We start from the raw sequence: 26,378 nt of genomic DNA, 5'->3' as shown, positions 1-26,378 counted from the left end.
GATAAGTATTCAACCCCCTGAGTCAATACATTTTGCAATCACCTTTGGCAGTGATTACAGCTGTGAGTCTTTCTGAGTAAGTCTCTAAGAGCTTTCCACGCTTGGATTGTGCAACTATTATTACTTTTGAAAATTCTTCAAGCTCTGTCAAATTAGTTGTTGCAATCATTTTCACGTCTTGCCAAAACTTTAACTCGGCTACTCAGGAACATTCACTGTCTTCTTGGTAAGCAACTCCAGTGTAGATTTGGTCTTGTGTTTTAGGTTATTGTCCTGCTGAAAGGTGAATTAATCTCCCAGTATCCGTTGGAAAGCAGACTGAACCTCCCCAGTCCTTAATGATTACAAGCATATCCATAACATGATTCTGCCATGACTATGCTTGAAAATACGGAGAGTGCTACTCATTAATGTGTTGAATTGGATTTGCCCCAAACATAACATTTTGTATTCAGGAAAAAAGTGAATTGCTTTGCAACATTTTTGGCAGTATTACTTTAGTTTCTTGATGCAAATAGGATGCATGTTTTGGAATAGTTTTATTCTGTACAGATTTACTTCATTTCACTCTCTTGTTGATCCGTCCTCAGTTTTCTCCTATCAAAGCCATTAAACTCTGTAACTGTTTTAAAGTCACAATTAGCCTCATGTTGAAATCCCTGAGCTGTTTCCTTCCTCTCCAGCAACTAAGTTCAGAAGGACGCCTCTATCTTTGTAGTGACTGCATGTATTGATACTACATCCAAAGTGTAATTAATAACTTCACCATGCCCAAAGGGATATTCAATGTCTGCTTTTTTATTTTTACCCATCTAACAATAGGTGCCCTTTTTTTCTGCGAGCCATTGGAAAACCTCCCTAGTCTTTGTGGTTGAATCTGTGTTTGACCTTATAGATAATTGTATGTGTGGGGTACAGAGATGAGGTAGCCATTCAAAAATCATGTTAAACACTATTATTGTACACAGAGTCCATAAAATGTATTATGTGACTTGTTAAGAACATTTTTACTCCTAAACCTATTTAGGCTTTCCATAACAAGCTTTTCATATTTCATTAGTAGACATTTAGAAAAACATAATTCCACTTTGAAATTATGGGGTATTGTGTGTCTGACACTGCCAAAAAAATCTCAATTGAATCAATTTTAAATTCAGTCTGTAACACAATAAAATGTAAATGTTATTTTTTTGTCTGCAAAACGGGACTAAGGAAACTTGTGTGAAATAACACAGGTGACACTCCAATGGCCCCAACAACATTATGGGATAGAGATGTGTGTGACCAAACACTACTGTACATCAGGGTTCCCCAGCTGGCGGCCCACATTTTTTACATTTTCATTGTTGAACATAAATTACTGTAAAAACGCCAGGAAATCAGCTCCAAATGATTTTAATTTAAGAAATCTGTTCCCAAGTATTCCCACGCATAATAAAGAGACGTGATCATATACAAATGTAAGCAAGGTTTGAAATGATTATGTTTTAGTCAAACATTATATCTGTTTGGACTTCTTGTGGTCAATTAGCAGTCCACAAATTATTTATTTGTAATTATGTTCCGGACCCCTGACCATCCGCTCAACAAAAAATTGGCCCGCTGCTGAATCTAGTTGATGATCCCTGCTGTACATACAGCAAGTTAAGTCTAGGGTTGTTACAATTGCTGGAGTGAACGACACACAGCTTGGCATAGCTTGACAGGTATTCAGAAACTCCCCATACCTCTATTTTAGACAGCCAGGAGTTGCTCCCAGGGCCTTCCAACATAGCTCATCCCACATGAGATGGACTGTCACAGTCTGAGGCAGCAGACTCAGTGCAGGGGGAATGTGTGAGCGGCCTACAGCCTTATGCCTCTCTGTCATCATCAGGGCCAGTGACAGCCAGGCAGGCAGACAGGAGCTGGGGTTTTCTGTGACTCAGCTTTCAGGGTCAGGATCAGGAACCCATAGGGCCCTGTGCGGTGTTATCTCATATGGGAGCGGGGAGGGAGGAGAGGGAGGGTGAGATGGGGGGCTTTGGTCAATGATGAGCAAACTGCCCATGGCTGGTTTATGCAATATGCATGCAAGCTGTCAGATCAGAAATGTCACTGTGAGTGAGGCTGTTGAATGAGAATATTATTTAAATGATAAAATGTTGGGGAAATTTAAAGCGTCTGCAATTTAAAGTGGGGTTGTTTTTTTTTCCTTTTATTTTTTATCAGAACATGTGTTTGTGATTTAGAAAGAACCGATTTCGTACTCAATGTAGGCTACAGATGTAGGATCTTAATTTGAGCCAGTTTGCTACACCAGGAAAATAATCATTTAGCAACAGGAAATGTGAATTATTATGTGGATTATAATTAATGGATATTTTTATAGGGGTAGATACGTTTGGGGGTGGGGGTGCTACAGATGGCTTTATCGGTCCGCTAATAAAGGCCCAGTGCAATACTTTTGTGATGTAGATGTCTTTTTTTTTGTAATTTTTTTTTTTTTAACATATTTTTGTATTATTCTGATTTTTCAGAGGGTGCTGCATCACCCTCAACACCCATATTTCCCACAGCAATGTAAAATACACTACAAGTTTAAAATGCCATTGCGGGAAAATTATCCTGCAATAGGGTGATAAAATGAAGATCCAACATCCTGTGTAGGATATTTTTAGTCAGTCCTGCTCTTGAGTCTGGGCTGATTGGTAAATGGAATGTTTAGGCTAAACAGGTGCTTGAAGAAAAGACAAGGTGCCCCAAAATTGTTCTTTCAATCAGTTTCTCTCTTTGGATCTCATCTCAAGCAGCAATTTCAAGTCCATTGTAATTCACTATATGGAGAAACTAAATACTCAAGTCACTGACTTTCTCTCTGAAGCAAGTTCCACCTAACAAATGATTCCAATGTCTGGTTCAGAGCACTTAAGAAGCATGAATAATTACACTCTGCGGTAGGATGGGGCGACAACAGCTTGTATGTGTGCATGCATGTGGCCTGCGTGTGTGTGTGTGTGTGTGTGTGTGTGTGTGTGTGTGTGCATGTGTGTGTGAGTACAGTGGTGGAAATAGTACCCAATTGTCATACTTGAGTAAAAGTAAAGATACCTTGATATAAAATGACTCAAAGGCACTGTGTTGCAGTGCTAGAGGCATCACTACAGACCCGGGTTCGATCTTGGGCTGTATCACAACTGGCCATGATCGGGAGTCCCATAGGGCGGAGCATAATTGGCCCGGCGTCGTCTGGGTTAGGGGAGGGTTTGGCCGGGGAGGCTTTACTTGGCTCATTGCGCTCTAGCGACTCCTTGTGGTGGGCCAGGCGCCTGCAGGCGGAGGTCGGTCATCAGTTGAGTGGCGTTTCTTCCAACACATTGGTGCAGCTGGCTTCCGGGTTAATTGGTCAGGTGTTAAGAAGTGCGGTTAGGAGGGTCATGTTTCGGAGGATGCATGACTCCACCTTCGCCTCCCGAGCCAGTTGGGGAGTTACAGCAATGACACATGATCGAAATTGGGGAGAAAAAGAGGGTAAAATACCAAAAAACAATGACTTAAGTAAAAGTGAAAGCCCCCCAGTAAAATATTACTTCAGTAGAAGTCTAAATGTATTTGGTTTTAATATAGTTAAGTATCCAAGTAAATGTAATTGCTAAACTATATTTAAGTATCAAAAGTAAAAGTATAAATAATTTCATATTCCTTATATTGCATAAACCAGGTGGCACAATTTTCTTGTTTTTAAAATGTACTGATAGCCACACTCCAACATTGACATAATTTACAAACAAAGCATTTGTGTTTAGTGAGTCCACCAAATCAGAGGCTGTAGGGATGACCAGGCATGTTCTCTTGATAAGTCTGAGAATTTGACCATTATCTTGTTCTGCTAAGCATTCAAAATGTAACGAGTACCTTTGGTTGTCAGAGAAAATGTATGGAGTATAAAGTACATCATTTTCTTTAGGAATGTAGTGGAGTAAAAGCAAAAGTTGTCAAAAATATAAATAGTAAAGTAAAGTACAGTGCCCGGTTGCATAAAATATATAAAGTGTTTCCCTTAAGGGTTTATCTTAATAAATAATGTTCCCTTAGGGAACTGTTTAAGGTTGTTGCATGGAGCCCCTCAAATATTTCCTTAGGTAAGGGCATACTTAAGGGGTTTTACGGTAGTTTGAAAGCATGTATGACAGAAAGAGTATCTGGCTACCACGGAGACGGCCTGATTCACTGACTAAACATCTCCTCAAAGAGATCTCTTTTGTTTTGTGAGATTGGAAAAATAGAACTGCTATAATCAAGACAGGACAACCAAATTGCTTCAGAAGGTAATAAACCAGGTTTCTTATCAACTTGTTTATATTACTTTCTAGTACACAAAGCTAGCTTACAGAGTAGCTACAGCATAATAAACTAGCCAGCTATCTTTGTAGCCAGGGATAGTGCACCTTCCATTGTTCATCTAAGTAGCTAGCTAGTTGAGGTTTTACTTTTGTAACCAGATCAGATGGAAGCCACATTCACCTCCACAGATGCTTTTTACATTGATATCGATACTGAATGACGCAGTTAAGGGACCTCATGGGGACCTCTCTTAATTTAAGGGGCAAATTCACCTTAAGGTGTTTTATGCAACTGGGCCCTGATACCCACAAAAATGACTTAAGTAGTAATTTGAAGTATTTTTTACTTAAGTGCTTTACACTACTGAAAACAGCATCACTAGTGAGTGTGTGAGGTCTGACTGTGTGTGACTGTCACCAGCTGCACATTAGGGCAACTTGATTTCATCACTGTTCAACTGGGGCTGTTGTCACACAATAATGAAAGGCAGATTCAGACCTCCCATTGAGCTTGTATCGTGCTGCTTTAGTAATGTCTTTAAGGCCATCGAACCCGCATTGCAGTATTCTTGTTGTAATGGTCAAAGAGAATCACAGAATGGCTTTGAGTACCGTACAGACAAGAGGAGGCTAGTGGGAAGCGCTATAGGAGGACAGGCTCATTGTAATGGCTGGAATGGAATAAATAGAACAGAGTCAAGCATGGTTTCCATATGTTGGATGTGTTTGATAATGTACCATTTAATACCTTTCCAGCCATTACAATGAGCCTGTCCTGATATAGCTCCTCTCACCAGACCTCCTCTGGTACAAATTTACAGGGCCGGCTCCAGGCATAAGCCAAAAACCTACTGTTGAGAGAGAATAATCGAATACACAAGGTGCAAGTGTATTATTTAGTTGTGCATCAGCAATTTTTCAATTTTTTGGTTAGTCATTCTCACTCATATCATTAGCATGGCATAAATCATGGCTAAATGTTTCATACAATTCTAATAAAATCCTCTCTGGCCTATGGAAAAAAGTGTAGAATCTCGGTTAGGGCCCCCAAAGGGCTAGAGCCCTGAATAAGAAACCTGAATAAACATTGCTATGAATTCGAACTCTTCAATAAAACCACAGATTCAGACACTATATTGGTGTAGATTGCAGCACTGATGCACTGAGAGATAATCCTTCCATGGAAAGTAATGTATTGCTGCATGTGAAACTGTCCCTGTCCCCATACTGCACTCGAACCAGTGTTTCTCTGCTCGCAGACACACGTGATCTCCCTCCTTGACAACATACCAACTTTTTGAGCAATCAAAAAATATCTCATTCGATAGCTCCTTCGGTGACATTTCAAGCTAGCCGTGGAGTGAGCTTATGATATGTTCTTAACTCCGTTACACATGGTCATTGGGTATAATGGTGTGAAAGAATTCCAAGCTGCATGATGCTAATTTCAACCCTAACCATGCTGTGGACATGTGAGGAGGCAGGACACTTGGGAGGACTGTGAGATGCCGGCGTCATTTGCTCAGGGAAATAATGAACAGTTAAAGGGAGAAAATAAGCTCGTAATAGCTCACTGCCTGTGTGAGGCAATAATTAAATGTAGAAACCATTTATAATGAGTCCATCAGGAGCTTGGGCCTCATCATAATACCCTTGTGCTCATTTGGTGGACAGCAAAGCCAGTTACTCACAAGCCTTGCATGGACGTGTCATGCTCCTACCCTCTTCATACGTGAATTGTTCACCATGGTCTTGGATAGTCAATGTACACATTATTCAAGCTTACAGTGCTCTGCGTATGTTGATTCCACCTTGAACGGTGCAAACAACTACCACTCGTATACAGCAGATGATATTTCTGCCTGTAGTTTTGAATCTGCTCATTTGAGATGTGATCATGTGAAATAAGCAAGCAGGGAATTAATTGCCTGGAAAATTCCTTCGACAAGCTTTTAACTGCTGTGCTCACATATAAAAACTGTCTATTAAAAACATTAATAAAACCAATGTTATTCATCAGTAGATGTGAATGCTTGAGATCTGTTTCCAATACAAAATATGAGTCAAGACAGAATTAATTAAGCCAATTTTTAAGAATAATGTACACACTTTCACTTTGATTACATGGAAAGTGAGTATGCATGCAGGTGTGTCACAATTGCTAAATGGTTCTGAAACTAACTGTACACAACCTTAGCTAGCTAGCTAACCATCTTAGCTAACCTTGGGGTTAAAGAATTCACTTGTGTGTGTGTGCACTTATCTGCTGTTAGCTGCACACCACTCTTTGCTAGCAAACAAAAGCCGTCTAGTCAATCAATATACAAAGTTGTGTGCTATGCAGATGTCCTGTAACTTCCTTGTTGGTCCACATTTTCAGTTGCTTCTGTGAGGCATTATGGATCGATGGCCCCAACCAAATTATTCAAAGCAACTATTCATTCCTCTCCTAGCAGGAATGCATCCAACACACCACCTGTGTCAGATGCAGCCTTCAGTAGGAGTTCAAGGGCCGGTCATCTTACCGCTGATGGCTGTTGCTTTTAGATGATAGTTTCTACTAGATGATAAATCAGTAAAAAAAACAGCAGTTAATGACATATACCGATGGACCACTTACTGTAGTGTTGATGAAGACATGGGGCATTGTTGTAGTGAGTGTTTCATTTGCAGCCATATAGACAGTGAAGCCATTTTTATGGGGAGTTTCAGGACGAGTAGCTCTGTTTCAGGTAGAGTAGGTCAATCTATGTGTCTTATAGTTTAGCTGGAGGTCACGTAGATTTAAACGCAACCAGACAAATGTATACCCAGTCATGCTGACAGTCTAGACCACCCCCTATGTCATGTTGAAATGTGGTATTGGCATTCCTCATTATGATCAATCTTCAATGAAGAATCCAAATGTATTCTGAACTAAAGTCTGCAGGTTCTCAGACAGGGGGAAATTTAAAAAAAAATATGCTTCCTCACTATAGGTTGACTCCATCTCTCCTTCCTCCCTCATTATAAAGAGTCTTCTCTTTGAAATAACATCTGTTTAGGATTCCTCACAGTAGGGGAGACACCAGAAAGCCGCAATGCAGTTTGCTGTGTCAAATCATCAGATCACAGTACTTAATTGAATGTTGTTCAGGAACTAGGCAGCAAGGAAGTCAGCCGGCTAAATTCAAAGTAATTCAAATATACAGTTCAGTTCATAGCAAACGATTTTGATCATTTAACCCTTTAACCCTCTGTACCACTCGGTATAAGCACTTTGTGACAGCTGCTGATGTAAAAAAGGGCTTTAAGAAATAAAGAGATAGATAGATAGATAGATAGATACTTTGGTTGCAGAGGAATAAGCCTGATATCATTATTATTCCACAGTCAGAGGTGTATGGTGATGAACTATCATTGCATTTTCATGGAATGCAAATATTTTCTTTTAACAAACAGTTCCACGGAATGACAGGTCTTGACAATGTGCCGTGGTCTCAAAAACAGGGGCTTATTATAACAATAGTGTAGATGGGGAACATGTTCCTGATGAGTGGAGTACCCTCCACTTAAGTGCTCTCTGGTAACCAAGCTGGAGCACAGGTAGCAGTCCCCATGAGCTTTCCAGGGCTTTACTGGGATGTTTTATCCTTTTGTACCCTGTCTCACTCAACTTAATGGGGCCCAGGGACAGTCTCTGGCACTGGGGTGACTGAGGTTATAGGAAGTTCTCAGGTATCAAGTGTAAGGTATAAAGCTGCTAGTGAACCTTCCTTGCTCCCCATGATTCAGAAGTGCTTTGGAAGGGGTTTATCTGATCAGCAGAATGATTCCTGCCAAGGCGGTATTATGTGATTATACATATTCAGTACCACAGGTAGACAATGTAACGAACAAGAAAAAATGTCCACAATTCTTGGATAGGATTTTTTAAACTTGTAAAGTCATCAAATTCTCCATAATGTTTGATCACATTAAACAATCTTTGGTCAGATTTGAGATCTGTTATTATATCCAGTGATTCTGACACTCGGGTTAATTGACAGGCAGTGGATCGTCCTTAAACAGAAGAGACTCTCACAGCAGTTGAGGAAAACTAAAGTGGGTCATGAGGGAGTTGTTTGAGGGTCGAGTGTTAAAATGAGGCTGATGGAACTACAATGGTGCATAAGAGGGAGGCTGTACTATTACATGGAATATATCTGCATGTATTATAGGAAGGGAAATCAGCCTCAGTGGAAATGATGCCAAAGGCCATCATTTCATGACCACACAAGTAAGATGACTTTCCCCTCCTAATTTCTCTTCATTCATTTAAAAGGATGTCTTATTTTCTCAAATATTTGCAGCGGTTGGTTGCTAAACTGTTCTTTTGTAAATAAGTTCCTTATATCAGGAGAAGACATGGACTGACACTCTACAGATGATAAGTACAGACATTCAGTTGCATCGTGAAATCGGTGAAACACATTTACTCTAACAGCTTTTAAGGTACAAAAAAATAATAATAATCTGCAGAAGCGGAATATAGGCCAATAAAATAGAAATTGTGTAATGTACTGTAGCTAGCTGAGGAAAATAAACAAACACCAAATTCATACTCGTTTGTAGAAAAAACTGGTGCCTCTCTATTATACCATTCCAGCCTTTCAAGGAGCTAACTGTCATGGAAAATTGTAAATGGACCATTTCACTTTTCTTCAAAGTTTTTTGTATTTTTGTATTCTCCTGAGCTACTGTAGAAAATGGGATCTAACTGAAGCAGTATGTGGACAAAAGTGGGGACAGTAAACTCTCCAAGAGGTCATTCATTGGCCAGATACCTTTTAGTCCACATCCTTGCCATTTCTGATGTGGAGCAGGCCTTCTTTGTGGCAAGCTTCAAAGGTTCTGACTGTGCTGCATACAGTCCCAGGTCAATCACTCCATCACACAGGCACAGAGCCAGAGATATGCCCCTGCTTTAACTAATCAGGACCATCACCGCCCACAAAGTCATGCAATCATAAAAGTTTGCATTTAGTATCAGACATTTGTATGTGTATTTCTGCAACTACTTTGGGTTGAACGATAATCTGCGTTCGTACAGAAGGCCACCTGAAGTTTCTGTTTCACCGCAGTGCTCCACCCAGTAAAATCTATTTCTGAGGTGACGTCGACTGTTGTTTAGCAGTCAAATGTGTTATATCACCCTGCCTGCTAAATGAAGATTTTTCAAGGTTGGCTGTGCAGCTGGGGATCGAAGGACAGGATCCTCCATCATTGTCTGGAGATGTATCTTATTTCCAGTTAGGAAAAAAAAACTCTTGGCTGGTTTAGCTTTACTCACTTCGCTTCCTTTTAACGCCAATATTTGGTGAAAAAGGCACATTTAGGCACAACTCAAATCCATCAAAAGGCCATTGGAATAATAGTCCGACATCTCAGACTGTAACACTGCTGCTGATGATGGTGAATAAGTCAGGTTAGCCTCGGCAGTGTGAGCCAGCCCACTGACATTCTGGAAAAGATTTACCCTAGCACTAATTTGTCCCTATAACCTTGGTGAATAGTGCTGCTAAATAGTTTATTTCAGCTGTGGTCAGAGAAACACCACTTATACTTAGCGCTGTTTTAACCTCGGGATCACAGTCATTTGTCACCATGGACACTGAAGGTAAAGTCTGTAAAGTTCTTCAACTATTTGTTTCTTCTTCTCTTTTTCAGCAAAGGGAGATTTTCAGTTCTCTTGAGAGGGAGAAGATTTGTCAGTGATCTTGCAGATACTCCTAGAAGAGAAGAATATTTGAGATTAGAGCAACAAGAGAAAAAAAAGCCTCCGGAGCTGAGATGAGGGTTTAATATTTGGGTTTTATTTTGTCCATAAACGTTTGATACATTCCTTTTTAAGCTCCCCCTTTGGCAGTGCGGATTACACGGGTTAATCTGTATATCTGTAAAACATTATCCTGCATTTGCGATGTGTGTTTATGGCAGATTCACTCACAGTGTCAGACTACCTCTGCTGAGGAGATTAAGGATGTGTACAGTGGTTTATTGGAAGTGCTGCTCATTGGCTCAAAGCTGGCCTCAGAGGGATGCACTGAGATCTATTCCAGGATAACAAACGTATCTCCCCCCATCTTTAGCATTGCAAGCCAGTGAGTCTGCTCAATGACTTGGGATGGCCATTTCACAACTGACATGTTCCCTGTCCCTTTTCCCAAAGATAAAGAATGGTTTTATATTGAGTTGGCTCAGCTTTCTGTTGGGGAGACATAATGCTGAACTTCAACAACAATCTGCACTGAGTGCTCTACCAATGTGGAATATTGTCTAAGATTCTCTTTATAAGATGGTTGCAAGTGGGGTACTTGGGCACAGTTCAATTGGATTGCAGATGCTAGGCTTTGATCCTGAGAATCATAAAATATACAGTGCCTAGTGAAAGTCTACACACCCCTTGCAGATTCTTCATATTTTACTGCCTTAAAATTAAATCTAAAAAGGGATTATATTGAAGGTTTTCATATAGATCTACACAACCAACTCCACATTTTAAAAGTATAAGTTATGATTATTTATTTAAATAATGATGTCTTGATTGTGTATGTCTTCACACCCAATAATACAGCGCATTGGGAAAGTATTCAGACCCCATTACTTTTTCCACATTTTGTTGCCATACAACCTTATTCTAAAATGGATTAAATAATTTTTCCCCCTCATCAATCTACACACAATACCTCATAATGACAAAGCAAAAACAGGTTTTTAGAAATTTCTGCAAATGTGTAAATAAATAAAAACTGAAAAACAGACCGTTTACTCAGTACTTTGTTGAACCCTTACAGCCTCGAGTCTTCTTTTAATTGATTAGATATGATTTGGAAAGGCACACACCTGTATTTGGGGAGTTTCACTCATTCTTCTCTGCATATCCTCTCAAGCTCTGTCAGGTTGGGGAGCGTCGCTGCACAGCTATTTTCAGGTCTCTCCAGAGATGTTCGATCGGGTTCAAGTCCGGGTTCTGGCTGGGCCACTCAATGACATTCATAGACTTGTCCCAAAGCCACTCCTATGTTGTATTGGCTGTGTGCTTAGGGTCGTTGTTCTTTTGGAAGGTGAACCTTCGCCCCGGTCTGAGGTCCTGAGCGCCCTGGAGCAGGTTTCCATCAAGGATCTCGCTGTACTTTGCTCTGTTCATCTTTCCCTCGATCCTAACTAGTATCCCAGTCCCTGCCGCTGAAAAACATCCCCACAACATGATGCCACCACTACCATGCTTCACTGTAGGGATTGTGCCAGGTTTCCTCCAGACGTGACGCTTGGCATTCAGTCCAAAGAGTTCAATCTTGGTTTCATCAGACCAGAGAATCTTGTTTCTCATGGTCTGAAAGTCCTTTAGGTGCATTTTGGCAAACTCCAAGCGGGCTGTCATGTGCATTTTACCGAGGAGTTGCTTCCGTCTGGCCACTCTGCCATAAATTACTAATTGGTGGAGTGCTGCAGAGATGGTTGTCCTTCTGGAAGGTTCTCCCACCTCCACAGAGGAACTCTGGAGCTCTGTCAGAGTAACCATCAAGTTCTTGGTCACCTCCCTGACCAAGGCCCTTCTCCCCAGATAGTTCAGTTTGGCCAGGCGGCCAGCTCTAGGAAGAGTCTTGGTGGTTCCAAACCTCTTCCATTTAAGAATGAGGGAGGCCACATTGTTCTTGAGGACCTTCAATGCTACAGAAATATTTTGGTACCCTTCCCCAGATCTGTGCCTCGACACAGTGCTGTCTCTGAGCTCTACGAACAATTCCTTCGAACTCATGGCTTGGTTTTTGCTCTGACATGCACTGTCAACTGTGGGACCTTATATAGACAGGTGTGTGCCTTTCCAAATCATATCTAATCAATTAAAATTACCACAGATTTTCTCCAATCAAGTTGGAGAAACATCTCAAGGATGATCAATGGAAATAGGATGCACCGGAGCTAAATTTCGAGTCTCATATCAAAGGGTCTGAATGTAAGTAAGTGTTTTGATCTGTCATTATGGCGTATTGTGTGTAGATTGATGAGGAAAAACATGAATTTAATCAATTTTAGAATAAGGCTGTAATGTATCAAAATGTGGAAAAAGTAAATTGGTCTGAATACTTCCCGAATGCACTATAATTACTTGGTCGAAGCACCTTTGGATGCCATTACAGCTGTAAATAATTTTGAATAAGATTCTACAAACTTTGCACAACTCATAGGGCAACATATATCAATTGTTTTTGGCAAAATTGCTCAGGCTCAGTAAATTCTGTTTGGAGTCATTGATGGATAGCAATATTCAAACCTTGTCTCTGATTTTCAAGACAATTTAAGTCAGGACTGAGACTAGACCACTCAGGAACACTCAACACCTCTTGGAAAGCCATTCTATTGTGTCTTTGGCATTACATTGTGTGTAGTTGTCCTGCTAAAAATGTTTACTCTATCCCAGGGTAATGTTTTCTGAAGAGTGGTGCGGGTTATCCTCTCACTTTTTACCTAGGCTTTGCTCCTTTCATATTTATTTTGATCCTGATAAACTCTGCAGTCTCTGCCGGTGACAAGCATACCCATAACATTATGTCAAAGTGTGAAGACCTTCACTAGGCACTGTACATGAAAATATAACATAGAATGAAAAAAACACTTTGTGTTACGTGAACCCTGTCGAGCGTAGAGAGAGACATTAAAAGTGTTCTGGCCATAGCATTGTTTTCCCTTGAGTTATTTATTTTGACAGTGTTGTTAACCCTTATGTTGTTGAACGAGGGTCCCTCCCTTAGAGATTATGGATCAGAAATAGGGCACACTATGGGGATTCCTTTAGAAGCAATCTTTTGAGATTAAGTTGTTCTCAGGTGTTTTTGTGAGATCAGATTGCAATTAATTATATTATATCAACAGAAAATTCAAGTAGCCAGTGGCATGTTCACTCAAATGCACTCAAACTGAACACTGCATCAACCCATCCATAAAGAGCCAGGCTTGCATAAACCAACCCACATAGAGTAATGGTAATAAGACTATTCCCTGAAGACAGGCCAGAACTCAGTACAACAACACATCTGCCCATACATATTGAATGATTTTAAACCCATTTCAAACCATTTTGTCAGACATTACCAGGAAAAACAATCCCCGCACTAACCAGATGTAAGTAAACATAGTTGTCGTTCTTATATAAGCATGTATTTCCTGTGCTTCACTAACTCTACTATCGTGCCTGTGAAAGGTCTGTCGCTCAATACACCCGTGTGTGATGTAACTATACCACAGCTGTGGAAGAACTATGAAATGTTCAAATGATAGCATGCTAAATTTCATAGATACAGTCAGGTCCAGAAATATTGGCACCCTTGATATAGACTGTATAAAATAAATAATACAAATACTGTGCTGTATTGTATGTTCATTTGTTTGGGTTAAATTCTATTATCTTATACTAATACAGTTCAGAGAAACACATTTTGTTTAACAAGTAACACTCTTTTCTCACTGTTTTTGTCTCCTTGTTTCTATATAGAACTTTCAGATCTTGTTATGATGAGAAATCAGGCCTGTGCGCACGCTAGAAAAACAAACTCTGTAGCTGATTGTCCGAGTTTTGGGCAATTGAGAAATAGAGGCACTTCCTCAATCAAGAAAGCTAAATCAAGCTACTTTCTACGTTCTATCTTCGACTTTCCTGGTGTTCCATCAACATTTTGGAAAACAGTTAATGTACTGAAGCATGGAAATTCCTCTCTTTCCCTGCCTAAGCAAGTTGTGTCACCCTTGGGCATCATTACTAAGAAAAACTTGACAAGTGATGCTTTTAATCAGCATTTGATATCGCCCGCTTTTTATTTGAAAGAAATGGTGGTTTAATTTACACTAGTCAGCCAATCAATCGAGTGACCGCCCTTCTCTCAGCCTCTAACTGGCTCGATGTAAGTTTTGTTAACTTCCAGTGAATCTTTGTTTTCATTTCAATACTTGATACTTCTTTTCCAAATCACTTTGTATGGTGCCCTCATTGATTGTGTCCCCGCATATACTGTAAATACCTGGGAATCTGGATTGTCGAAAATCGATCTGTAACACAGACGCTGAGAGTCAGGAAGCAAGTACAGGGGGTGAATTTAATAATACAAAAAACATGGAACAAAACAAGAGCAGCGTCTGGACATGAGAAACAACTAATACTGCCTGGGGAAAGAACCAAAGGGTGTGACAGATATAGGGGAGGTAATCATAAAAGTGATGGAGTCCAGGTGAGTCTCATGGGGTGCAGGTGCGGGTAGTAATAAGTAAACTTGCGACAATGCGTGCCAGAGAGGAGGAGTAGACGTGACACTATCTTTCAATAAAGCATGTTGATGACTTAGTTAAGAAATTACGAATTAAACTATAGGAATTCCTATAGAACTCTTCTATAGGAACAGGTTATGTCTTTCTTTTAAATAGCTGAAAACAAATCATTCAGTCAACATTCATTCCCATTATTGACTACGGCAATATTGTCTATATGAATGAACGCAGTTTATAATAGGGCATTGCATCCTCATTTCGACGCCAAACCCCACCACTGATATGCGTGGCCTAAGAGCTTTATTTTCCAACAACAACAACATCCAACTCATTTTAACACCTGGAGTTTGCTAAATGGCATTGGCACCTGGATTGGAACCAGTGCTATGTTCAGATGACATGAAAATAGAGCTCTTTGGCCACGCACACCAGTGTTGGGTTTGGCATCGAAATAAGGATGCATAAGCAGAAAGGAACCCCATACTTACTGTAAAATAAGCTGGTGGATCTATGATGTTGTGGGGCTATTTTGCTTCCACTTGTCCTGTGGCCCTTGTTAAGGGAACCGGCTTCATTCACTTTATCCAGTACCAGAACATTTTAGGCCAAAATTTGTTTGCCTCTACCAGGAGGGTGACACTTGGCCACAAGCAGATCTTCCAGCAAGACAATAACCCCAAGCACACATCAAAATCCACTAAGAAATGGTTAATTGACCACAAAATCAACATTTTGCAATAGGCTTGGCCAGTATTCAGATTTTTATAACATCATACCGTTCTTCTGCTATCCCGGAATTTACGTTATTACCGCCGGATAACACACAAGGTGGCATTAAAAAACACAAAATTAAGCCTATTGGGGGTCTACTATTAACCACAATGCTAACAAAATCATCTCAAGTAATAGCGAAATCACATAGACGTTCTTAGCTAAATGCTAACGTGCGAAAGCGAACATAAACTAATTGCAAAGACAGGTGAATCCAGTTCATAAAGTTATACAAGCATATAGCTAGGCGCTACCAGATGTCATTTTGTGTCGACATTTACAAGTGAAAGTGTACGAGAGAAATTGTGCAAATGAACAAAACATGCCGTTTCTGAAGGAAGAGCAGCATGTGTACACAGAGAAGAGGGGAGAAGAACGGAGGAGAAAAAAAGCACAGGGGAAAAAATGGCAGCTGTACAGATATTTCACCCAGACTTCTCACGGCAGAAAGCCGTTATAAGATAGCTTATGGCAAACATGTAGTTGTGAATTGCATTCAAGTGTAACTTCATCAACTCATATGCGCAGCACAACAGAGACTCGCTGATAGATATTGTATAGAACGCTATGGACTGACTAGCTTCTGCTTTCTCCAGCTGTTCTATTAACAAACAAACACGCGACTAGCTCAACTGTTCTGGGGGACTAATGTACTGTAAACTTCATAGTGTAAAATGAAGAACGCAATCTGTTTTATCTCCTAACGTATTGCACAAGTTGACTGCAGGTATTAACATAAAAAGTAGCCACAAATATTCAAATGGCAAATAGTTTTGACGGCATTGACGGTATTTAAAAAACATCCCATGGCTTTTTCCAAATACCCCAGTATATGGTGCAGTATACCGCCCAAGCCTATTTTGCTTTGGCCATTTCAGTCTCCGGGCTTGAAACAGATTTGAAAACCTGTGGTTTGAATTGAAGAGAGCAGTCCATAAGTGTAGAGGGAGGATATCAAAGGAAGTGGATTATGTTTGGAGGAATGGTCTAAGATCCCTCCCAATGTGCTCCCAATGTGTTCTCATAAAACATTTTAGGAAAAGGCTCAGTGCCGGTATCCTCTCAAGGTGAGGTATTGAAAACAGGGGTGGCAATCATTTATAAAAGAATTATTATTTTTTTAAACCAAATATTTTCATCTGAGCAATTGTATTAGTACAAAATAATACAATTAAAAAAATGTTAGCATACAATATATACAATACAATATACAATACAATATACAATACAATATAGCTCAGTATTTGTATTATTTGTATTAGTATTTTTGCTCATCTTTAAAAGGGTGCCAATAATTCTGGAAATGACTGTATATGCCATCAAAGAACATTTGTATATCAAAAGAAAAAAGACTGGTCTTGGTGTACAGAGATAATCGAACGGATAAGTATTTGCGTAAATGGCTATAGCCGTTCACAAACCTGGTCCACCATTTCAGAGTATTTTCAGCTCACTGGTTGAATTGAGCAATCTGTGCCAGCTAAAGCACAATTTGGATTAGCAAAGGTTCCACTGATAGGTCAGTTTAGTCCTTAATGGAGCGGCTTAGGCCTTCTGTACATGATTATAACATTCTTAGCAGCCTATTTCCTTGTAGCCAGATGTTCCGGAATAAACACCAGGGTGTAATCATGTTGCTTTTCCCCTTAAACCCAGGCCTGGTGTGCTCTTTTTGTGACAGGGAAACTAAGCCGTGCATACAGATGTCTAAGTAACTTTCTTAATACAAATAATATAGGAAGAATCTACTGAAATAGGTGGGCAGGTAAAGCACAGACATTGCGATTTAGCTACCGAACAGTGCTGACATGTTTTGACACTGCAACAGAAATGCATTATAAAAACTCATTATCTTCTGACCAAGGTTAACCCCTCTTCCTCTCAGGACTGTTTAAGAAACAAATATCTTCCATTCATATATTTAATTTAGTGCCTCCTGCATATGAAGAGCTTCTGTGAGTGGCATAGGATTTTGAAATATTATTCAAATTCCGTAATGAATGTGGACACATACTGACATCTTCAGATTGCAGCAAATAGCTTTCATTCTAAGTGACCACCTACTACTGCATGTTTAAAGGCTTTCTGGCAGCCCTTTGCTGAGTAACTTTATAAATAGTTGCAGAAAAGAGCTCAAGATTTTGAAGGGAAGGCTATAGTATTCCACACTTAGAAATGATGTATACAAAACTCTGGGATTTCTACATGTTTTATGACATGCTATAATAGAGTAAAGAGACAACTCTGACTTAAACCCTATTCATAATTCTCATTTGATTTGATTTCAATATTTCAAGTGTCATTCAGAGCTCTATTGAACTGAACATGCTGGTTTAATGGAGCAGATTGATAGGTGAGTGAATTATCTCCACATTCTTTGCACAGGTATTTACTCTACGTGACCTTTTTGTGTCTACAAACCTCCGTGTGATTTCACCCAGACACCAAAAAGGGATGAGTATTGTGAATTGTCCCATGTGCGTGATTCCATTAATGACTCCATATCCTGGGGCAATCAATAAACCGACAACAGAAAGAGACCAGAGGCAAACTGGAGGTTCAATATCATACTTGGAGTGTGATTATACAAATTGAGTCAGATTAGGGATAAACCAGGTTAAACTGACAAAAATGCAGTGAAATTCTGACCTCCAATTAAATTGATCACGAATGAAAGGAATCTACAGTAGCTTCTCTAACTTGACGTGTCCTGATTTCATAACTTAAAAAATAATGCCTCAGCAACATGGTAAATGTCTGAAGGTTCCTGCAGGCCAGTTCTTTTCTCACAGACAAAGAAAGTACATTGAATCATGAGCTCATTTGAAGACTGGGGGAACAATTGACAAGTCAGAAATATATTGAATGGAGATTTATTGGTGGGTTTACATTCAAAGCAATGCGACCTCTATATTGTAAGCACTCAACACCCACTACAACACAATACAAAAGGAAGAAAGAAAGACAGTACAGTATATTGGAAACCGATGATTAAGGCCGATGATTAAGGATGATGATGAAGATGATGACAAATCCAAAACTTAGAACTATAGAATTATCTGCAACTTGGAGCAGATACTGTCAGGGATATCATCAGCATTATTTGTATTAAATCCATACACTATGAACAGTAAACAAGTGTTTGATATTAAGTTTGTGGGAGAGAGGATATATCACATCGGTCATATTACACCAACAAATTGACTGTCACAGAGCGTGAGTTGAGTCTTGGCCAACTCCAAATTCTAGTTTGGAGTGCAGTGCTGTGGACAAATATAGTTCTGGCTAGGAGAATTGCACAAGCTATTAGAGGCTGCCGAGTGGCACAGTGGTTTAAGGCGCTGCATCTAAGTGCTAGAGGCATCACTACAGACCCTGGTTCAATTCCAGGCTGTATCATAACCAGTTGTATTTGGGAGTCCCATAGGGCAGCGCACAATTGGTTCAGTGTCGTCTGGGTTAGGGTTTGGCTGGGGTAGGCATCATTGTAAATAAGAATTTGTTCTTAACTGACTTGCCTAGTTAAATAAATCATCTATGATTAAAATATTGTTATTCTGAGCACTTGACTTATTCCTACTATCACTGACTTTTCTGATGGATACTTAATTGATGAAAAAAGTACTTACTATGACTGAGATGTGGTTGTCCCACCTAGGGCTGTTACGGTGACCTCATTACCGCCACACCGGCAGTCACAAGTCATGATGGCAGTCAAATTCCATGTGACCATTTAGTCACGGCAATTAGGCTTCTCCAAGCTCTGATGCTGCTGATGGACATTAGTTTCCTACCAAACGTGCTAACTGCCTGGTACTCCGCACTCTATTGTCCCTCTAATCACTCTGACAATGCAAATGTAATGGAAAATCAAATCAAACACTTCATGAGAGCCCATGAGCTCATGTTGCCTACTATATTTATTTCTCAACCTTCCTAATATTAAGCAGATTGCTTCTCTTTAAAACAGGAATATAGCCTACCTGGCTGGCATGAAAATGGACCACGGGAAAAGCGTCCTCATTCACTATTTAAGTGCATAGATTACATGTATTTTTTTCCACTATCCCTGTTTCGAGAAAGGTGCATGACAACGGTCCATTCTAAATCAAAACAAATGTATCACACATATTATTTAGTATATGTTTTTTATTTTTATTTTACCTTTATTTAACTAGGCAAGTCAGTTAACAAAAACGTATTTTCAATGACGGCCTAGGAACAGTGGGTTAACTGCCTGTTCAGGGGCAGTAAAGACAAGATTAAATCAAGAATAGTGTGAAGCCTATCACTTGTCAATGATATATTATCACTTGTGAATGATGCCCAGCTAAAGGCAAACAATGCATGCTTTTTTTAACGACTTTTTAAAATCATAGTCGCACACCTCATGTAGCCTCTCCCTTAAGCCTATATGTTTTGATAAGGTTTGTATCACAACTAAAGTGGCCAAATAACATCTTAAAATGAAACGCATTAATCCGCTTTACAACGGATGTAGAGCCTAACTGGCATACATACGCAGCGCGTGATTTTCAAGTCTGGGGGAAGATCATTTTCACCATAAAAATGCATCTTTATAATAAAAGCATAACATGTATAATCACATTTGTGGTCACTTTTAAGAATTAAGTTTTCCTGCTATTGGAACATTTGCGCTTATAGCCTACTGCCGTGTGCACATTGCTGCGCTTATAATGTGATATCCTAATAGTTTATCAACATTTTAAGCTAAACGTTCTCATCTGTTGCCTCAGGCTCATTGCTTAAAATAGTTTTTTTTATGCTAGTGGTTGTATTAATCTGGGATCTATCGCTTCCCACAACTGTCCCGGACTATGTTTGGAATATTTATTTCTCCCGCAGAATAGAATAGGTCAACTTTTAGATTAACATAGGCTAGTGCTTTTGCTGTTCGTTAGGCCTACTTATCTTGTTAGCTGACAAAAAGTAAATGTGGACAGTTCTTCCAGTATATTAAATATGTGTCTCGGAATTGGATAAGGACGTGCGCAATCGCGTCCCAGATGTGTCTTCACTTGTAGCCTGTGAGAAAGACCCGATCATGTGCCATGTGAGAGGTGGTTCAGAACGCAGTGGGGAGAAGGGAATTATAATTAAAGGCATGGATTTTTTTAGGGGGAGTATGGCCACACAAAGGGGATTCAGCCGGGAAATTCGAGGCATTATCAAGTGCTTGTTAAATTGTGAACAAGAGACTGATGAAGTGTGTACAGCCTGTGCAAAAAACAACAAAGTAGAGCTCATGCCTGTCATGTAACTTTTTTCAAATCATCATTAGAGTTGAATCATGCAGCCTTAGAATGTATTAAAAATCCAACATATAGCCCAACATTTGTATCACAACTAAATAACTCTCAATTGAGCATATAGGAGTACCTGTTTCTTTGAGCACTCCCTCAAATTGTTTGGAGAAAATGTCTATTTTCTATTTTATTCAGTTATGTTCAATTGTATTCTTAATACAATAAAATAATAGAAAATAATTCCACGGAATTCTAAGCAAATCTGGTCTGCTAAATGAACTAGTGTAGCCCACGTCCATACGGCACAGCCAGATCAGGGCCTAACATAAGGACAACGCAGAGTATGCTATTCTGTTCTTCTGAAATATACTACATTTTCTTCATATCATGATTCTTTAAATCATGGATTTATTTTGATGGTGTAGGCTATATTACATTGATTTATTAGACTTTTTAAAATGTAGATGTTCCAAAGATCTGCATCAGTAGGCTATGCGTGGAAGACAGGAGATGCTAAATGTGTTTATGTTAATTACAGTCAATGACCGTGAGACCGGCAGTTATTTCCTTGACAATCACCGGCTGACAAAATGTAATGACCGCCACAGACCTAGTCCCACCTAGCTACAGTATCTTAAGATTAATGCACAAACTGTAAAATGACTAAAATGTCACATTCAAAATCTAAAGCCATTTGAGTTATTAATCAACATTCAGTCTTTGCTTTTTTGATTCCATGATTCCTGGATCAAGAATTCAACTAAAACATCCTGTTGTGAAACATGTACTGTATAGTACAATGACAGTGTGCACTGTACTGTCAAACAGCACTCTGGGTTGATGACAATGTCTTAACATGAGTAACCCATATTGAATGTTATCCATGGATGGTTTTATGTCACTTTGTTCGAATGGTGGTGTGAGCCATATGGGGCTTTCTCTGATGTGAAGTAGTTTTATATATTTTATGCCCACATGCTTATCCACGCACTAATAGATGTCCTTCACTCGTCACTCATGCAAAGGCCTTAGTATGAGAGAGATGTGTGGAGTTTCTTCCATCCATGTTCAGCTGCAGCCGAATCTCCTAAGTGGCCAGATGAGTGTCCCTAGCTGTTTTTCCCATGCAGGATAGGAAATCTATCAAGTTCAATCTGTCATATTGTTAATTGGTTCTGCATAACTGAACCAGATCTGCAAAAATGTCCTGGATACACATTTTACTCTTTGCTTCTGACATACTCAGGTGTGACCAGCAATTACTGTTTGGACTTTTATTTTATTCCAATAAATTCTTGACTGTGTTTGGGTAAGGTAAATAAATGACATTGAGAGACAATGAGGGTGACTGACAATTTGTACTTGTCTATTCACTGTGGTGCTCTGAAGCAGAATACAGGCCATCACATCTGCTTGTTGTTGTAATTGCAACACCAATCGTATAATATAAGGGCTATTGTGAGCAAATTGTATGTGTTTAGCCTGAAGCACTCTCTTCAGTTCATCCAAATGCACATAAACAAACACAAGTGAGGAACATTTAGAAGTAACAATGTATATATTCAAATGAGGGGCATGTTCCCAGTATTGTAGACCTGTGTATTTGAGTGCTGATATAAACAGTAATGTTTGAAAATATTTTTCTCTTAGGGATGGATCTGCAGAGTACGGTTTCGGTTTCTGATCTAAGCCACAGAACTTAAAAGAGTGACACAGAAAATGAACTTGAAAGCTGCCGATAATATCTTCTGAATCCTTGAAATGCGATTGCTCCTATTCTCCTCCTCTGGCTTTAATCTTGTGAAAAATAGGCTAATTTACTGGCCAATGTATAATAATAATGGCCTAATCATGCAGTTTATTATGATATTCCAAGGATCCATAAAGTTTTTTCCCCCTAGCCTTTGTTTTATTTCACGATGTTCTATGTCCAAAGAGAATGTGAACATTGCTTCAGATCTCAGCGCGCCAGTCTGCTGTTGTGGGTAGAGAAAGTGCCTGGCTCCCCCACTGTTGGAAGTGGAATGGTCTTCAGGGGATCTCAAGAAGAGAGCGGGAAAAAGGTTTTGATCAGGACCAGCTGTCAGTTCTCTAGTTAACTCTTCCATTGAAGCACACTGTTCTTCTGCAGTATAATGGGCTTATTTACAGCGGGGAGTCTGTGTTCTGTTTTAATTCAACTCACCTCTCCCTATTTTCGCACTAGCAAATTGTACACCAATGTTGTGCTCATTACCACGTACCAAGTAAAATTCCAAAGCTGGGAGATGGAAGTGTGCCAGAAAACAGCTGCAAAATGCCCCCGCTTTTCTTCTACAAAATAATGCCTTCATCCACTAACAAAGACAGAATAAGTCCATTTACAGTATTCCTCACGAGAAAAAAATCAAATGTTGTTTTCTCCCTGGATAGGACCCACAGTGTGTGGACTGCTCAGGGATTGTACAAATGCCATTGACATGACATGGCTTTGTGAGTTCGATTCAGTACCAGTGCCTACGATGAAGCCAAATGAGAGATTGGAGCAGCTTTTATTACTGTGCCAGTGTTTTATTAGAAATGACCAAGCCTCTCAGCAGCAATGTTTTCCATACACCAAGAAACAGCTTGGCCTTATTAGTGTCTGGGATGCAAATGAATATTTTCCCCAACTCGTCATGCCTCAACATTTTCTTCTTTAATGGTTTTGACAGGGCGTAATGAAACATATTCATTGAGGAAAATGCATGGGCATGTTCCAGAGCCCACTCATAGTGAATGTAGCAGAATACTTCCTCAGTCGACGTTTAAGAGATGGACATTAAATGGCACTGTTGGTAGTCTGTGTGTTGAAAGGAAATGTGCATTTCCTGAATGTTTTGTAACTGCTCCAGACGTGTGAATGTAGCATTCATTTTGTCTCTATGTGAAATGGTTTAAAGCTGTGATGGTCGGTGGGGTGAACCTATACCTAGTTCACAGTGGACAGATAGTGGCACCCAACCTGGCGAAGCAACTATATTACAATAGGTGTTTGTCTGAGTCTTGGCCTAACATCTGTAGCTCTCCATTGGTTGGAGGATTCAAAGGACATTCCATTTGCATGAGTTTGAAACACCTGACAGAAATTATCAGTGCTGTCATCCTCCTCTTTTTTCCCTCTGTATATTAGAAATCACGACGAGAAGCAATTCAATTGCTTTTAACTTCAAAGCAGCAAATGAAAATGATTTTTTTTTAAACAACCTTTTTCCTGTTTACAATGTGCTACTTCAGAACAGCATGCTTTCAAAGTACTTATTGAAATGACCTTTTCTACCCTCTCATATTGAGAACTGCAGCTTTGTTGTCATAATATGTAGTAGTCACACAGTTTTTTTTCTCCTGTCTAAGTTGATACAAGCACGACCACCATGTACTGTACTCTGTCATATAACCACTGCATCCCCGTATGCTTCAGGAGCAGGACGTGAGTGACTCACTGTCTTTCAGGAAACAGGAAGTCCTTACACTTATGTTAGATAGGACTGGATTCAATACGTATTGCCGATGTTCCGCGTTGTAGCCCTATTATCGTGTAAAGACAATGTTCCCGCATTAGCGGAGACTGCATTCACGATAAGCGCTGCATATGCTGGCACAATCAGATATTACATTTACATTTCAAGCGCGCTATATCGCTGAATATCAGCGATAGGGATTGAATCCATCCCTCAGTGTATAAATTAGAGGGTCTGCCGTTATGGTACAGAGGTAAATGCTAAGAGATGTGTTATGTGGTCTAACTGAGTAAACAGCAGATGGTTCGCCGGGCCTCTTTAGCGTTCTGTGTTTTATTTACTTACCCACCTGAATGACCCAAGTTGAGCTCAACAGCTGATGCGTAGAGAAATTAGAGTTAACTCTTTGCTCTTGTTTACTTCAGTTCCGCCAGAGTGCAAGGCCAGAGGAGTCATCTGCCTGGCGCATGCAGGAAAATTAGCTTGTTTATCAGCATTGTGATTTCTGTTCCGCCTCTCTGTTCCACTGACATTTTCGATGTACACGATCCATGACGGATTCATTCTCAATCAGTTCGACCTCAATCGGAGATGAAGGTATCGCGTGCTTGTTCAACCACCATATATATATTTTTAATTAAGCCTGATTAGGACAATAGCGTATTATGTGGCTGACTTTTATATAGAAGAGGTCACCTTGAGAATAATGTATCTATCTTGTCAATGGGATGTTTGCGTCAAAGAGGCATGACACGTTACTGTTGAGGCGTGCTATTTTGTGCTTATGGTTCTTACATAGGTTGTTTCAAGGCGATTCATTGTGGTGTGTTTTATTGAGTTTCCTCTCTCTGTGCTTTAGTTCTCATACACAGTGATGGCACACCCTCGCTACCATCTAACATGCTTTAGACTTTACTTTAAATAGCCATCAGCTGAAGACCTTGAAGGGAGAAAAACAATCTTTAGCCATTCATTACCCCACTGAGGAAGTGTGGAACATTGATGGAATGTAATGAAAACTAATACTCCTTCCAGTCACTATGCAATCTGTAGGTATGTTTTAAATCCCATTACAGCCTAAGAAATAGCCACAGCCTCTATAGTATCTTGAGCCAAACAGAATCCAGGGGGAAATTACCCATCGGGAGTGCAATACTGTTACAGAAATGACATTAACAGACCACTTGTGAGACTTGAGGGCCAGTGTCCATGTGTGTCTGCATTTGGTTTGAGGGGAGTCAATATGTATATACATAACACTTGATTTGTTTCTCCCAGTAAATTGGATTCTTTGCAAAGAGAACAGTTCATATAGAATGTGTCGGGGATGCAAACAATGGATGTGGCTATATTGTACCATCTTAGGTCTATGCTGATGACAATCTAAATTGATCAAACATTGTACTCTCCGTGTCTGTGAAAGTGGAATCATTTATTTTGAAGGAATTTAATAATTATGAGATGTAGATTTCACAAATTCAAAGAAAATATAGCATGACTAAGACTATAATTACTTGTATACAGCAAGGAGATTGTAAAACATCAAATCAATAGCATTTAGTACTGTGTTCATAAACTTGTATTATATTTCATGTTTCTATTTGGTGTAAGTATATAAAGGCTATACCATTCACAGCTTTTAATGTGGCCAATTTAGACTGTAATCATGTCTAAACAAATAGAACATGGATTGCAATGAGAAACAATGTAAACATTTAATATTGATTTGCTGGAGGTAAACATAATGATTCATTATCCATAGAGGAAAACAGTGAAACTGTAGGAACTAATCTCTCTTTCGTATGTATGAATTACATTTGCTTCCACATTGATTTATCCCCCAACTTAGTCCCAGAGACAAAGTTGAACATAACATTTGTGGCACTGGCAAATGGTTTCCTGTTATCCCTGAGATAAATCTCTCAAGGCAGGGGCATTTCTGTTCTACTACAAATTATCACAAAGAATCGTATAATTAATCACTATTCCCTTCAATGAACAGCCTCTAACCTTAAGAAAGAAAAGGAATAAGTGTGTTGCACACAACGCAGAAGTGGAAGTGAATGCTAAGGAATGGAACTCAAGGCAGGCACACAGTGTGGAGCACACAGAATAAATGTATGACAAAACAATACCCCAGGCACCAGCAGTATTAATGATATGCAGTGAACTCATTATTAAAGTTCCAAAACAGCTCCTGGAGTAACACAGATGGAGCCAATTAGGCAATGAGCATACTTGCTCACTTGCCGTTACAT

At 39.6% G+C, this 26,378-nt stretch overlaps 1 protein-coding gene across 1 annotated transcript in view; it reads left to right on the top strand.

Moving 5' to 3' along the window:
- Nucleotides 1–26,378, top strand: part of LOC109892251 (heparan sulfate glucosamine 3-O-sulfotransferase 4) — an 88,131-nt gene that overhangs the window by 59,136 nt on the left and 2,617 nt on the right. The window lies entirely within an intron of this gene.

Source organism: Oncorhynchus kisutch, linkage group LG6 (genome assembly GCF_002021735.2).
Source record: "Oncorhynchus kisutch isolate 150728-3 linkage group LG6, Okis_V2, whole genome shotgun sequence".
NCBI classification, from domain to species: Eukaryota; Metazoa; Chordata; class Actinopteri; order Salmoniformes; family Salmonidae; genus Oncorhynchus; species Oncorhynchus kisutch.
The sequence above is the reverse complement of the archived record's forward strand: the minus strand, read 5'-3'. Positions and strand labels throughout refer to the sequence as shown.